Consider the following 14,722-nt stretch of genomic DNA (forward strand, 5'->3'; position numbering starts at 1 on the left):
TTTCTCTTGACATACCTATAGAAACTTTTGCAATCCGCCTTAATGTTCCTTGCAAGCTTCTTCTCGTACTCCATTTTCCCTGCCCTAATCAAACCCTTTGTCCTCCTCTGCTGAGTTCTAAATTTCTCCCAGTCCCTGGGTTCACTGCTATTTCTGGCCAATTTGTATGCCACTTCCTTGGCTTTAATACTATCCCTGATTTCCCTTGATAGCCACGGTTGAGCCACCTTCCCTTTTTTATTTTTACGCCAGACAGGAATGTACAATTGTTGTAGTTCATCCATGCGTTCTCTAAATGTCTGCCATTGCCCATCCACAGTCAACCCATTAAGTATCATTTGCCAATCTATCCTAGCCAATTCATGCCTCATACCTTCAAAGTTACCCTTCTTCAAGTTCTGGACCATGGTCTCTGAATTAACTGTTTCATTCTCCATCCTAATGCAGAATTCCACCATATTATGGTCACTCTTCCCCAAGGGGCCTCGCACAATGAGATTGCTAATTAATCCTCTCTCATTACACAACACCCAGTCTAAGATGGCCTCCCCCTAGTTGGTTCCTCGACATATTGGTCTAGAAAACCATCCCTTATGCACTCCAGGAAATCCTCCTCCACCGTATTGCTTCCAGTTTGGCTAGCTCAATCTATGTGCATATTAAAGTCACCCATTATAACTGCTGCACCTTTATTGCATGCACCCCTAATTTCCTGTTTGATGCCCTCCCCAACATCACTACTACTGTTTGGAGGTCTGTACACAACTCCCACTAATGTTTTTTGCCCTTTGGTGTTCTGCAGCTCTACTATATAGATTCCACTTCATCCAAGCTAATGTCCTTCCTAACTATTGCATTAATCTCCTCTTTAACCAGCAATGCTATCCCACATCCTTTTCCTTTTATTCTATCCTTCTTGAATGTTGAATACCCCTGGATGTTGAGTTCCCAGCCCTGATCATCCTGGAACCACGTCTCCGTAATCCCAATCACATCATATTTGTTAACATCTATTTGCACAGTTAATTCATCCACCTTATTGTGGATACTCCTTGCATTAAGACACAAAGCCTTCAGACTTGTTTTTTAACACCCTTTGTCCTTTTAGAATCCTTCCTGTCATCACCGCTTTAAAAAAAATACAATAGCTTATGATCACATAACAAGAGTGTCCAAGTTCTGTGTGGGTTGTTCAGGTCATAGAACGTCATGGGTCCCATGTATATTTAAATCCAGACTCCCATTCATTTGTACATATCATTATGTGAATCTGGGTGTTTTGGGGATTATCCACCACTGAAGCAAAAGCACTAAATATAACCATTTCCATATCTCTAGGCATACAACTCAAACAGGACAAGCCAACAAGTAGGAAATGCAATGTAATTGCCAGAGCTTTGTGGGCTGGTTTGTCAGGCTCATATTTGATATTTTTGCTATATACTGTGTGTGCATAAATAACTCTTAACTATTAGTTTGTAACTATCTTGATGTAGTATATTTTTAAAAAGGAATAAATTCTTGTAGCAAAATTCATTTTAAGTAATCTCATTGAACTTAGTTTATTAAAAAGGATGCACTTCTCATTGAACTATACTAAATTACATTACTGTTCTCTGGCAGATCTGTGGCTGGTAGGAGCAGCTGCTGAGTAGAAAATATGTAAGCATGGACCTTATAATCTCCTTTAACTTTTTACATCCATTCATTACAATTCATGGCTTAACGACAATTTGAACTGCAGTGCTTATCGGGTTTTGTTTCATTTCATGTTTCAGAAGAAGATCCTACTTCTCCATAATGGTGAATAATCCTGCTGGAATGTGCACTGAAATGAAATGCCAGTAACACTGCAATTCATGATGTAATAATAAATTGCATGATGTGATCATAGGAAGCAGCCATTTGTTGCTGTCTGTTATGATGACCATTATGGTCAATTAAAAAAACAAACTGCTGAACAAACGTTAAACAAAATTACTCCACAACCTCCAGCCGATGTTCTACTTAATATGCAACTCATTTATAGTTCCATATGATCCTGAAGCACCTGAGTTTTGCTATTTATCTTGGTGAATAGTAGTACATATATAGGTGTTTCTTTTGTTCTTGTAAAGAATTTACTATACTTCCTATTTTGGTATCATTTGCAAATTTTGACCTTACTCCCTCTATGCCTACATCCAAATCATTGAGCAGAAGTGGCCCCAGAACTGATTCCTGAGAGACACCACAAAACCTTCCAACCACTCTGAAACACCAACTTTTTTTTCCCCCATCTAAGCAAATTTTAAATCTGTTTGCTATCCTCCCAAATCCATACCCCTTGATCTTCTCCAGTAATCTCTCTTATCTTGTCAAAGGTTTTCCTAAAGTCCATGTACAGTACATTCACTGGGTTTTCCCCATAACATGTCTGTTACCTCCTGAGAGAATTTTGAGATTTGTTGAGCAATACAGGGTATTGTCACTTTTGAAATTCATGCGAGCTATTTTTGTCTATTTTCTCTCTATCTAGATATGTGGTAATTTCTTCTTTAATATAAAACTCTAAAATTTTCCTTAACACAGATCATAGAATCATAGAATGGTTACAGCATAGAAGACGGCCATTCGGCCCGTGCTGGCTCTCTGCAAGAGCATCTCAGCTAGTTCCATCCTCTGCCCTTTCCCCGTAGTCGTGCAAATGTTTTTCCTTCAAGTACTTATCCAATTTCCTTTTGAAAACCAAATGCTCAGCTAATTGGCCTGTAATTAGCTGGATTATCGCTGTCTCCCATTTAAAAAAAAAAATGGATACTATGTTGGGCACTCTCCAATCATCTGATGCACATCCATACTCAATATAGCCCTGAAATATAATTTCCAGGGCCTCTGCAATTTCCTTCCTCAACTCAGTCAAGATCCTACGATGTATCCTGTCATTTTATCCACTTATTTTATCATGTCCTATGTGATACGGTATCTCATTTGCAATCCCTCTGGGCTTGTTCCACCTTGCCTGTGCAGCTTTCTCCATCTCTATGCTTTTGAGGCTGGACTATCTTATGCATTCCGCCTCTTCTCTCCCCCTCCCCTCCCACTGTGCCTGCTCTGCATCATCAGTGGCAGAATCAGTCTCCACCTTCAAAAGCTTCCTCAAAACTTACCTCATGGCATGCTTGAGGCAGGTAAATCTCGGCCTCAGGAAAGCCTGAGCTCTCATACTGTATCAGATAAAATTACATCAAATGCAGCTCTCCAAGTCAGTACACTTTGGATTAAATTTTAGTTTTGATAATATGCTATAGCATGCATGGAATGTGACTTTAAATGTGTAATTTAGAGAAAACCTAACTTCGTTTGGATTTATATTCTGACTAATAGACATTACAAATATTATGACCTGTTTTATATGCAGTTTAGTAAACAATTGTGTATTCTCAAATAATTATATTATCTATTGCATGTTACCGTGACATAGGGGCAGGCAGATCAGAGAGTTAAATGCATGGCAGAGTGGTGTAGGAGGAAGGGGTTTCGATTCATGGGGCACTAGCACCAGTACTGGGGAAAGAGAGAGGTGTTACTTTGGAATGGGCTCCACTTAAACCAGGCTGAGTCTAGTGTCCTGATGAATCGAATAACTAGAGCTACTGATAGGACTATAAACTTAAAAAAAAAAAGGAGCGGGAGGGGGAATTTGGAGATCTGAAGGAGTTAAGGCAATGGAGCAGTGTAATGATTTGGGTAAAGATAAGCACGGTGACAGGAAGTTTAGCGATAATAGTGCAACAGTGAATAAGGTGAAAGCAGGAAATAATGGTAAAATGATTAAAGGCTCTTTTTCTGAATGCACGAAGCATTCGTAACAAGATAGACGAATTAGTGACGAACAGATATAAATGAATCTGATCTAATAGCCATTACAGAGACGTGGTTGCAAGGTAACCAAGGTTGGGAATTCAAGGGTATTTGATGTTTCGAAAAGACAAGCAGAATGGAAAAAGAAGGGGATAGCCCTTATAAAGAAGGGCACCAGAACAGTCGTGAGAAAGATTCTTGGCTCGGAACATCAGGAAGTAGAATCAGTATAGGTGGAGATAAGAAATAACAAGGGGCAGTAAACATTGGGGGCTTATAAGCTACTCCCACCAAACAGTAGCTATACCATTGGGCTGAGCTTGTAACAAAGGTAATGCAATAATTGTGGGGGACTTTAATCTTATTATGGACTGGGCAAATCAAATTGGCAAAGGTAGTCTGGAGGATGAGTTCATGGAATGAATTCAAGACCGTTTTCTAGAACAAATATGTCATGGAACCAACCAGAGAACAGGCTATTTTAGATCTTTTATTGTGTAATGAGACACGGTTAATTAGTAATCTCATAAAAAAGGATCCTCAGGTAATCGTAATATGATAGAATTTCACATTGGGTTTCAGTGTGAATTACTTCCGAAACTAGAGTCTTAAACTTAAATAAAGCCAATTACTTGGTATGAGGGGTGAGTTAGCTTAAGGGAGATTGGGAAATTAGATTAAAAGGTATGACAGTGGATGAGCAGTGGCAAACATTAAAAGAAATATTCCAAAATTCTCAACGAATATACATTCCATTGAGAAATAAAAATCCCACTGGAAAAGTGAACTATCCGTAGCTAACTAAAGAAGTTAAGGATGGTATTTGATTAAAAGAAGAGGCTTATAATGTTGCGAAGAATAGGAACGAAAGAACTAGGAACAGGAGTGGGCCACTTGGCCCCTTGAGCCTGCTCTGCCATTCAATAAGATCATGGCTGATCTGATTTCAACTCCACTTTCCTGCCTGCTCCCCATAACCCTTGACTCCCCTGCAAGCCTGAAGATTGGGCGAGCTTTAGAAACCAGCAAAGGATGACAAGAAAATTGATGATCAGAGAGAAAATAGAGTATGAGCGTAAACTAGCAAGAAGTATATAAACAGACTGTAAGAGCTTCTGCAAGTATATAAAAAGGAAGAGAGTAGCAAAAGTAAATGTTGATCCCTTAGAGGCCGAGACAGGCAAAGTTAAAATGGGAATAAGGAACTGGCAGAGACTTTAAACAAATATTTTGTATATGTCTTCACAGTAGAAGATACAAAAAGCATACCAAAAATAGTGGGGAACCAAGGGACTAATGTGAGTAAGGAACCTAAAGTAATTAAGATCAGTAGAGGAAAAAGTACTTGAGAAACTAATGGGACCAAAAGCCAGCAAATCCCCTGGACCTGATGGCCTACATCCTAGGGTTCTAAATGAGGTGGCTGCAGAAATAGTAGATGCATTGGTTATCTTTTAAAATTCCCTCGATTCCAGAACGGTTCCAGTGGATTGGAAGTTAGCAAATGTAACTGCTATTCACGAAATGAGGGAGAGAAAACGCAAAGTGGTGGAATCCATTATTAAGGAAGTTTTAACAGGGCATTTAGAAAATCATAATGTGATTAGGCAGAGTCAACATGGTTTTAAGAAAGTGAAATCATGTTTGACAAATTTATTAGTTTTTTGAAGAAATAACTAGCAAGATAGATAAAGGGGAACCCGTGGATGTAGTATATTTGGATTTCCAAAAGTCATTCAATAAGGTGCCACATAAAAGGTTATTACACAAGATAAAGACTCATGGGGTTGGGGGTAATATATTAGCATGGGTAGAGGATTGGTTAATGGACAGAAAAGAGAGTAGGAATAAAAGGCTCATTTTCCGGTTGGCAGACTAACCAGTGGGGTGCCGCAAGGATCAGTGCTTGGGCCTCAGCTATTTACAATAATACAATTTATATTAATGACTTGGATGAAGGGACAGAATGTAATGGATCCAGGTTTGCTTACGATACAAAGCTAGGTGGGAAAATAAACTGAGGAGGATACACACAGCCTGCAAAGGGATATAGACAGGTTAAGTGAGTGGGCAATTAGGTAGCAGATGGAGTATAATGTGGGGAAATGTGAGGGTGTTCACTTCGGTAGGAATAATAGAAAAACAATGGGCTAGGCTTTTCACTTCACATCGCCCATCTGTGGCCCATCTATCGCCCAAAACGGACCTCCAGCGTCCATTTTGAGCAAAAAGTGGAAACTAGGCTCAAAACATCGCCGGAAAAACAGATGCCTAAGTTTCCACTTTGGTCGGCGAGATGATCGCCCACACAAGGCCCATCCCAAGTTTCGGCACCTAGCATGCACTTCGCTGGGCCGATGCAAGAGTGCTGAAAAATAATTGCTTTTTCAGGGCCGAAGAGAAGGACATGGGCACTACGGACGCCATTTTTAACTTCGGAGGAAGGGTGGAAAATTAGTTGAGAGTCATTTAGAGAGTAAAATTGAAGAAAATTGTACTCAGAAATTTGGGACAGGGAATATAAATAGGTATTATCAACTTATTTATGCTAAATAGATCTCATATATTTGAATTATTTAGTAAATAGCTTTTACATAGCGAAGTTATTTAATGATATTGTTGGGGCCTATCAAACTGACAGGTATACAGCTTAGAGAGGGTAGACTACAGTGATTAGCGAGTATAGAGTAGAGATTATTAAAATTAGTGAAAGTAATTATTGATAGTGATATGGGGCCTATGCTTTCCCTGCCTTTAATTGCAACTGCTCACATTCTGGTTACTGAAAGGATCAATCGAAGAGGTTGGACAGTAATGCGTAGATGTAGATGAAGACCGAGGAGGAGACCGTATAGCCAACAAAGGTACTTGGAGAAGCAATCCTACCTGAACTTGTCTGAAAATGCTTGTCTTAGGAGGCTGCGATTCCAGAAGGAGGTCATCGATGAGATATGTCAACTCGTTGAGGATGATCTGCAGCCTTCCAGCACCATCAGAACCACACTGTCCGTTGAGGTGAAGGTTACTGCTGCCCTAGCCTTTTACGCATTGGGATCTTTTCAGGCTTCAGCTGGCGACATCTGCCATATATCTTGGCACGTTACATACTGCTGCATTCGAAAGGTGACTGAAGCCCTTTACGTTCGCAGGATGGACTTCATAAGCTTCCCAATGACCAGGGAGGCACAGACCGAGGGGGCTTTGGGTTTCTCGAATAGCAGACTTCCCCAAAGTAGGGAGCTTTAGACTGCGCGCACATTGCCCTGAAAGCACCCTTAACGAACGCGGAGGTGTTTCGCAACAGAAAGGGGTTCCACTCTCTAAATGTGCAGCTTGTTGTCGACCACAATCAAACAATTATGACAGTAAATGCTACATTTCCTGGCAGGAGCGATGATGCGCACATCTTACGTGAAAGTGCTATCCCTGATCTGTTTGCCAATCAACCAGAAGGTCACTATTGGATGCTGGGGGATAAAGGATATGGCCTTTTCAGTTGGCTCATGACCCCTCTGCGTAATCCTGTCACTGAAGCACAGAAACGGTATAATGAAAGTCACATAGTGACTCGCAACATCGTTGAAAAGACAATGGAGTCCTAAAGCAACGCTTCAGATGCCTGGATCATTCTGGAGGCAACCTCCAGTACCACCCTGATCAGGTAGCAGAGTTTATTGTGGTGTGTTGCATGCTGCATAACCTAGCTATAAAGAGAGAGGACAAATAATGCCACATCATGCTGCAGGTCCACCTCCAGAAGGAGATGAGACAGAAGAGACAGCCGGCAAGGAGGAACAAGCGGGAGAGGATGCGGGCGAGGACATAGGGGAGCTTAATCAGCATGGTGATCTAGCACCGGTACCACCACACCTTTCCCGAAGACCAGTAGCCAGTGGCAGTTACACGGCCGCTAAGCTTTTGCGTCAGCAGCTCATTAATGAATGCTTCGCATGAACTACTATTGTTGATATTCAAATGTTCAGTTACAGTTACGGTTAATCAAAAGTTTCATTTCTGTGGGAAAACAGAATAAACAAACAAATATGCATGAAAAACTGTACATTGTAAGTAACTGAGAGAAAGTACAAAATTTGTAGAAAAATATTTTCTTAAACACTTTTTTTTAAAGAACTAATGAACAACACCCTCCCTCCAACCTCCCACCCGCACCAACCCACCCTTCCCTCAAAATCCCTAAAACGTTAGAAGAAGAAATTGAACATTTAAGTATTAATAACAAGTGATCATTTAAGTGTTGATGACAAGTGACCATTTAAGTCATGATAATATTAGATCTCTTAATTTCCAATGAAATGCGAACTCCGATTGTAGTTTTAATGTAACTTTATTCTAGCAGCAGCAACAAGCTCTTGGCTTTAAGCCAGGCCTTTGTCCTTCTGAGACCACATGGCCAAAATGGCTGTACTTATACCTGGTTCAATTTACAGAAAAGAACTCGCCGCCTTTGACCTTATTGGCTCAATTGATGGTCTGTTAACCTTTAATTGGCTCGCTACCCAAAATGTCGAGTTGATTGATGACTTAATGCAATGTGGTCTGTGTTTTCTCAAAACTGCAGCCAGGCTGCAGAGCTTGAATTCTCTTATCAATCCCCCCCTTTGATTCTTTCACAAACTGAATCATAAAACATCAGGTATCACTGGTTAAACATTCTACAAAATAATTTCATACGTGTTCGAGTTTCCTTCTAAAATTTGTTGATGTGTTTCGCCACATGTCCGGACTAGTAGCTTTCACACAAATTTACACCAACCGAGTTCAATCGTGACCACAATGGAAGTCTGGTTTTAGTAGGTTAATTAACCTTTATTCCAATTTAATCCAAATCAATATCTTAATTCAACCAGGAAACAACCTCCCTTAAGCATAACATAACCCTGCGCCACTTACAGACGGTCTGCTGGGACCTGCAAGGTGTCTCACCTGTGGGACAGCAGCTACAGCCGCCTGGTTGCAACAACATTTAATCAACATAAACAAACAATATAAAAGTAAAATAATTACAACGAATAGAATTAAACCTTCCACCAATGAAGTTCCTATTGAACCTAACCATTCAGTGGCTCCGCTCCACAAAGTGAATAATGGGGGTTGCTTAAGTTTTTCTACCTCCTTTTGGATGCTCCGCTAAGTGGGTAATTTCTTCAGAGCTATCTGGGATATACATGCAACACTCAGTTCCGAGTAGGGTGCAAGTACCTCCCTTTTCAGCCAGGATGTAATCAAGGGCCAGTCTATTCTGTAGGGCTACTGTGCGAATTGCTACCATTTCTGCATTGATTTTAACTAGGGCCTCTGAGGTATCATTGGCAACCCGTTCCACAACGGATGCCATGTTAATGGATTCCCTTGCCAGTCTGGCGGTCCCATACCTGGGGATCAGAATGGCAAAGAACCTCTCTGTTTCTGTGATAGCTCTCTTAGGACGGTGTAAATGTTCCGACCGTGATGCATATAAGGCACAATGTAGGCTAAATAGCAGGATCCCGTCCAATTCTGGGGCAGCCAAGAGTAGGCCTTGTGGCCACACACCCAATAGGTGCCATTATAGGCAATGAAGGTTAGCTGTTTGTTTGTCAGCAACACTCCGGGGCCTGTCCAGGCTTTTCCATCTGTTTTATTCAGAATCCCCGTTACGTTAAAATTTCCCACATCGGCCCAGTTTAGACGGTTCCGTGGCTTGATTACATTATAATTCCGGGAGCAGTTACTATACCCCATATTTTGGCCTCCTTTGATGTTTCTAATCAGACAGACCGATTCCCCCAGTCTTCCTATTTCCGTTGTATTAGTGATAACAAAAAATGGGGGCCGTTTGGAATTATTGTAGCACGGTTGGTATCCCCCTTCAAAGGTAGTCAGATTGTAACCTGCTGACTTCCATTTACGTGCCCAGTTTTCCGTATCCTGAAACGCATTGCCTGTTTTGTTTGGATTAATTATCCACTCAGCCATTTCCGAGATATTCAAGGGAACTGGCCTCAAGGGAATCCCTCCCTTTGAGTGAATAGGAATATGCGCACATACCCAACAACGAGAAATGTTACCTTGTTTGGCATAAATGTATGACATATATATAAAAAAGGTATTTACATGTAATTCCCTTGCTACCCTACTATTTCCCTTTGGTGCAGAGGGTCGGCTAGTAAGAAGTAGGCAAATGCCTAGAATACCTACAATCAGTAAGACAGTAAATTTATACATTTTGGCAAAAAGTAATTGTCCTTATTAGATTTCAGCTTCAGTTACGGGTGCTCGTTTAATGTGTGAAGCGTGGATCCAGGCTTTCTTTCCATAGACTTTAACAGCTGCCTGGGTGGTCGATAACACTTGATGATAAGGTCCCTCCCACTTGGCACCCAAAGGTTCTTTGTGCAACTTTTTCACATACACCCAGACTCCCGGGATGATGTCGTGTCCTCCTTCGGATGGATTACCCCAAGCTGCCGATACCTGTCGGGAAACAGAAGTAATAGCATTGGTTAGGTTCTGACAGTATGATAACAAAGTGTCACTCATTAAGTGAACATCAGCTTTCCTTAAATCGATAGTTCCTGGCAGCGACATGGGTCTTCCTGTTATAATTTCAAATGGGCTAAGACCTGTAGTTCTGTTTGGGGTTGCCCTAATGCTACATAGCACTATTGGTAGTGCCTGGGGCCATGGTGTTCCTTCTTGGTGATATTTGGCAAGCCGTTGTTTCAGAGTTCAATTCATTCGCTCCACTTGTCCTGATGATTGTGGATGATAAGGACAGTGTAAATCCCACGTAATGTTCAGTAACCCACAAACTTCTTGCAGACAGCACCTGTGAAGTGCGTTCCCTGATCTGAGTCAATGCTTCTCGGGACTCCCCATTGGGGAATGTAATCCTTTGCAGTGTGATTGGCTGTGGCTGTTTTAGTTGGGACAGCTTCTACCCATCTAGAGAATCTGTCGACCATGACAAGAATGTTAGTGTATCCTTGGCATGAAGGAAGAGAGATATAATCAACCTGCAGATGCTGGAATAGTCCGACAGGGGCAAGGTCCAGAATTATTTTTCTGGCTTACCACATAGCGGTCCACTACCAGCTATTTTTAAATCCCCGACCCCACCAGCTTTTCTGGAACCATGCCGTCATCTGTTGTGAAGCCAAGTGTCCCCACGAGTGGATCTGTTGGGCTAAAAAAGGCATAAACGCTTGTGGCGCGACTGGCTTCTCGGTAACTCTTTGTCTCCAGACACCATCTTCACATAGCTTAATTCCTGTCTCAGTCCATGTCCATTTTTCCTCTCTGGAGCACTCGCCTTGCATTGTTTGAAGGTCTCGTGTCAGAGTCCTGAGTGCTTTCAATCTGCACATCTGTGTTGGTTCTTCTGGGGGAGTGCCCTGTGAGGCGGCATCTTTAGCTGCCTGATCGGCTAGGGCATTTCCCTGTGCTTCCGTGGTATTTTCCTTGGTATGGGCCTTACACTTCAGGATGGACACTTCCTGAGGTAATTGTATGGCCTCCAGTAAGTCTCTGACTTCTTTTCCATTTCGGATAGGTGTACCAGCAGCAGTGAGGAATCCCCTTTTCCGCCATAACAGACCAAAGTCGTGAGCGACTCCAAAAGCATAACGCGAATCTGTGTAGACATTAGCTGTCTGTCCTTCTGCTATTCGACATGCTTCTGACAGGGCCTGTAACTCAACCTGTTGTGCTGACGTTCCTGAGGGTAAACATCCTTTTGCCACTACCTCATAAGGTTATAACTGCCCATCCTGCTTTTCTGGTACCATTGTCAACAAAGGAGGAACCATCTGTAAACAGGATGAGGTCTGGGTTGTGCAGAGGCTCCTCTGCTGCTAAGGCTGCTGCTTCTGTTTCTTTTAAAATCTCCACGCAGTCATGCTCTTCACATTCTCCCCCCTCTTGCTCCCTCGATTCTGACATTGGGAGCATAGTTGCAGGATTAACTGGGCTGGCCCAGACGATATGGAGATTAGGAGCTTCCAAAACTGCTGTCCAGCGGGTCCATCTAGCTGCTGTCACCTGAGACATTCTATTCATAGACAGCAAAGCGAATACGGTGTGGGGACACTTGACAATCAGCTTTTGGTCGAGGACTAGACCCGCAATGATCATTACCGCTCGACATGTAGCTTCCATGGCCCTTGGCAACTTCCCCATCCGAGGGCTACCGCATCCAGTTTTGCCGAATAATAGCCAATAGGTCTTTGTCGATCCCCATGTTCTTGTGTCAGTATAGCTGTCATGTATCCTTCTTTCTCATGGACAAACAGGGCAAATGGCTTACCACTGTCGGTGATTCCCAGAGCCGGTGCCGAACACAAAGCCTTTTTCAAACTCGGGAAGGCCTCTTGCTGTTCCTTAGTGAGGGTGATGGCTTCTTTCGAGGCACGTTTTCCCTTTAAGATATCATTCAATGGTTGAGCAAATTGTATGAAGGAGTCAATCCAATTTCTGTTAAAGTTACACAATCCCAAAAAAGACCTTAGTTCCTGAATAGTGTTGGGTTTTTTTAGCATCCTGAATGGCTGCAGTTCTATCCTGGTTAAGTTCTCTCTTTCCTTGTGAAATCTTTTGTCCCAGGTATACAACCTCTTCTTGGGATATTTGTGCTTTGTCGATGCTGGCTTTATGTCCGTTCAGCCAAAGGTGTTCCAGCAAAGCTCGTAAATCTTGTTCATGTTGTTCTTCCGTGTTTGAAGCTAGCAGGATATCGTCTACATATTGGATGACTGGATGACAGGAGGTAATTCTCGCAAATGGCTTTGTAAAGCCATGTGGAATACTGTAGGGCTGTTGTGGAAACCCTGCGGTAACCGGGTCCAAGTATACCGTTGTCCTTGGACAGTGAAAGCAAACCACTGTCGAACCTCCAGTGCCAGAGGCACCGACCAAAATCCGTTGGCCATATCTATAACCGAGAAATATTTATGTTCCGGTTTGAGGGCATTAAAAATGGTGGAGGGATCTGCGACCAAAGGAGCTTTTTGATCAATACACTGGTTAGCTTTCCTATAATTGACAGTCAAACGCCAAGTCTCATTAGATTTCTGTACGGGCCACACGGGGCTATTGGAGGAGCAATGCGTTTTAATAAGCACCCCTTGTTTCTCCAATTGCTGAATAACCGGTAAGATTCCCGCGATGGCAGTTGGACTGATGGGATACTGTTTAGTGCATAGAGGCTTGGTCCCGGTAAATGACACAGGCTCCATCTGGAGTAGGCCACAATTGTTCTTATCTTTAGCCCATATCGGGTGTTCCTTCAATTCTTCTTTCTTCAAAGTTCTAATTGACCATGTCACCCGACCATTCTCGAAATGCAACGATGAATCTATTTGGATTAGAACGTCTATTCCCAAAAGGGGCCAATCCAGACCGGCATGGTTAGTTCATGTGGACCCGGCCCAAAAAGTACCGGTGTTGTCCTTTTAATTTCCATTTTATGGCCCCCAACTCTGTAGGCTGTACGTGCCCTACCGTTCAACGGCAAAAAGTCTCCATATTGTAGGGGTAAGCATGTTAATTCCGCCACTGTGTCTAAAAGACAGTCCACATCCTTATCGCCCACCATCACAGTTATATATGTTGGTCCCTTAGAAGATGAGAAGGGGGATTTAATAATGGGAAATGTGGAAATGGCTGAGACCTGAAACATTTATTTTGCTTTGGTCTTCACAGTGGAAGACACACAAACCATGCCAAAAATTGCTGGTCACAGGAATGTGGGAAGGGAGGACCTTGAGACAATCACTATCACTAGGGGGGTAGTGCTGGACAGGCTAATGGGACTCAAGGTAGACAAGTCCCCTGGTCCTGATGAAATGCATCTCAGGGTATTAAGAAATGGCGGAAGTTATAGCGGATGCATTCGTTATAATCTACCAAAATTCTCTGGACTCTGAGGAGGTACCAGCGGATTGGAAAGAAGCTAATGTAACGCCTCTGTTTAAAAAAGGGGGCAGACAAAAGGCAGGTAACTATAGGCCGGTTAGTTTAACATCAGTAGTGGGGAAAATGCTTGAAACTATCATTAAGGAAGAAATAGCGGGACATCTAGATAGGAATAGTGCAATCAAGCTGACGCAGCGTGGATTTATGAAGGGGAAATCATGTTTAACTAATTTACTGGAATTCTTTGAGGATATAACTAGCATGGTGGACAGAGGTGTACCGATGGATAGAAACATAGAAACATAGAAAATAGGTGCAGGAGTAGGACATTCGGCCCTTCTAGCCTGCACCGCCATTCAATGAGTTCATGGCTGAACATGCAACTTCAGTACCCCATTCCTGCTTTCTCGCCATACCCCTTGATCCCCCTAGTAGTAAGGACTTCATCTAACTCCTTTTTGAATATATTTAGTGAATTGGCCTCAACAACTTCCTGTGGTAGAGAATTCCACAGGTTCACCACTCTCTGGGTGAAGAAGTTTCTCCTTATCTCGGTCCTAAATGGCTTACCCCTTATCCTTACACTGTGACCCCTGGTTCTGGACTTCCCCAACATTGAGAACATTCTTCCTGCAACTAACCTGTCTGAACCCATCAGAATTTTAAACGTTTCTATGAGGCCCCCTCTCATTCTTCTGAACTCCAGTGAATACAAGCCCATTTGATCCAGTCTTTGATAGGTCAGTCCCACCATCCCGGGAATCAGTCTGGTGAACCTTCGCTGCATTCCCTCAATAGCAAGAATGTCCTTCCTCAAGTTAGGAGACCAAAACTGTACACAATACTCCAGGTGTGGCCTCACCAAGGCCCTGTACAACTGTAGCAACACCTCCCTGCCCCTGTACTCAAATCCCCTCGCTATGAAGGCCAACATGCCATTTGCTTTATTAACCGCCTGCTATACCTG

The 14,722-nt window shown here is 42.5% G+C and overlaps 1 protein-coding gene across 24 annotated transcripts in view; it reads left to right on the forward strand.

Moving 5' to 3' along the window:
* The window catches only part of LOC139260048 (poly(rC)-binding protein 3), a 305,580-nt gene that overhangs the window by 61,174 nt on the left and 229,684 nt on the right, over positions 1–14,722 (forward strand). Inside the window, exon 2 of one of the 24 annotated variants that reach the window (XM_070876143.1) lies at positions 1,624–1,662. The exons of the other annotated variants lie outside the window; for them this stretch is intronic. The gene's annotated coding sequence lies outside the window, so the exon portion shown is untranslated. The remainder of the gene's footprint in view (positions 1–1,623; positions 1,663–14,722) is intronic. 24 annotated transcript variants of the gene reach the window in all.

This window comes from Pristiophorus japonicus, chromosome 3 (assembly GCF_044704955.1).
Source record: "Pristiophorus japonicus isolate sPriJap1 chromosome 3, sPriJap1.hap1, whole genome shotgun sequence".
NCBI classification, from domain to species: Eukaryota; Metazoa; Chordata; class Chondrichthyes; family Pristiophoridae; genus Pristiophorus; species Pristiophorus japonicus.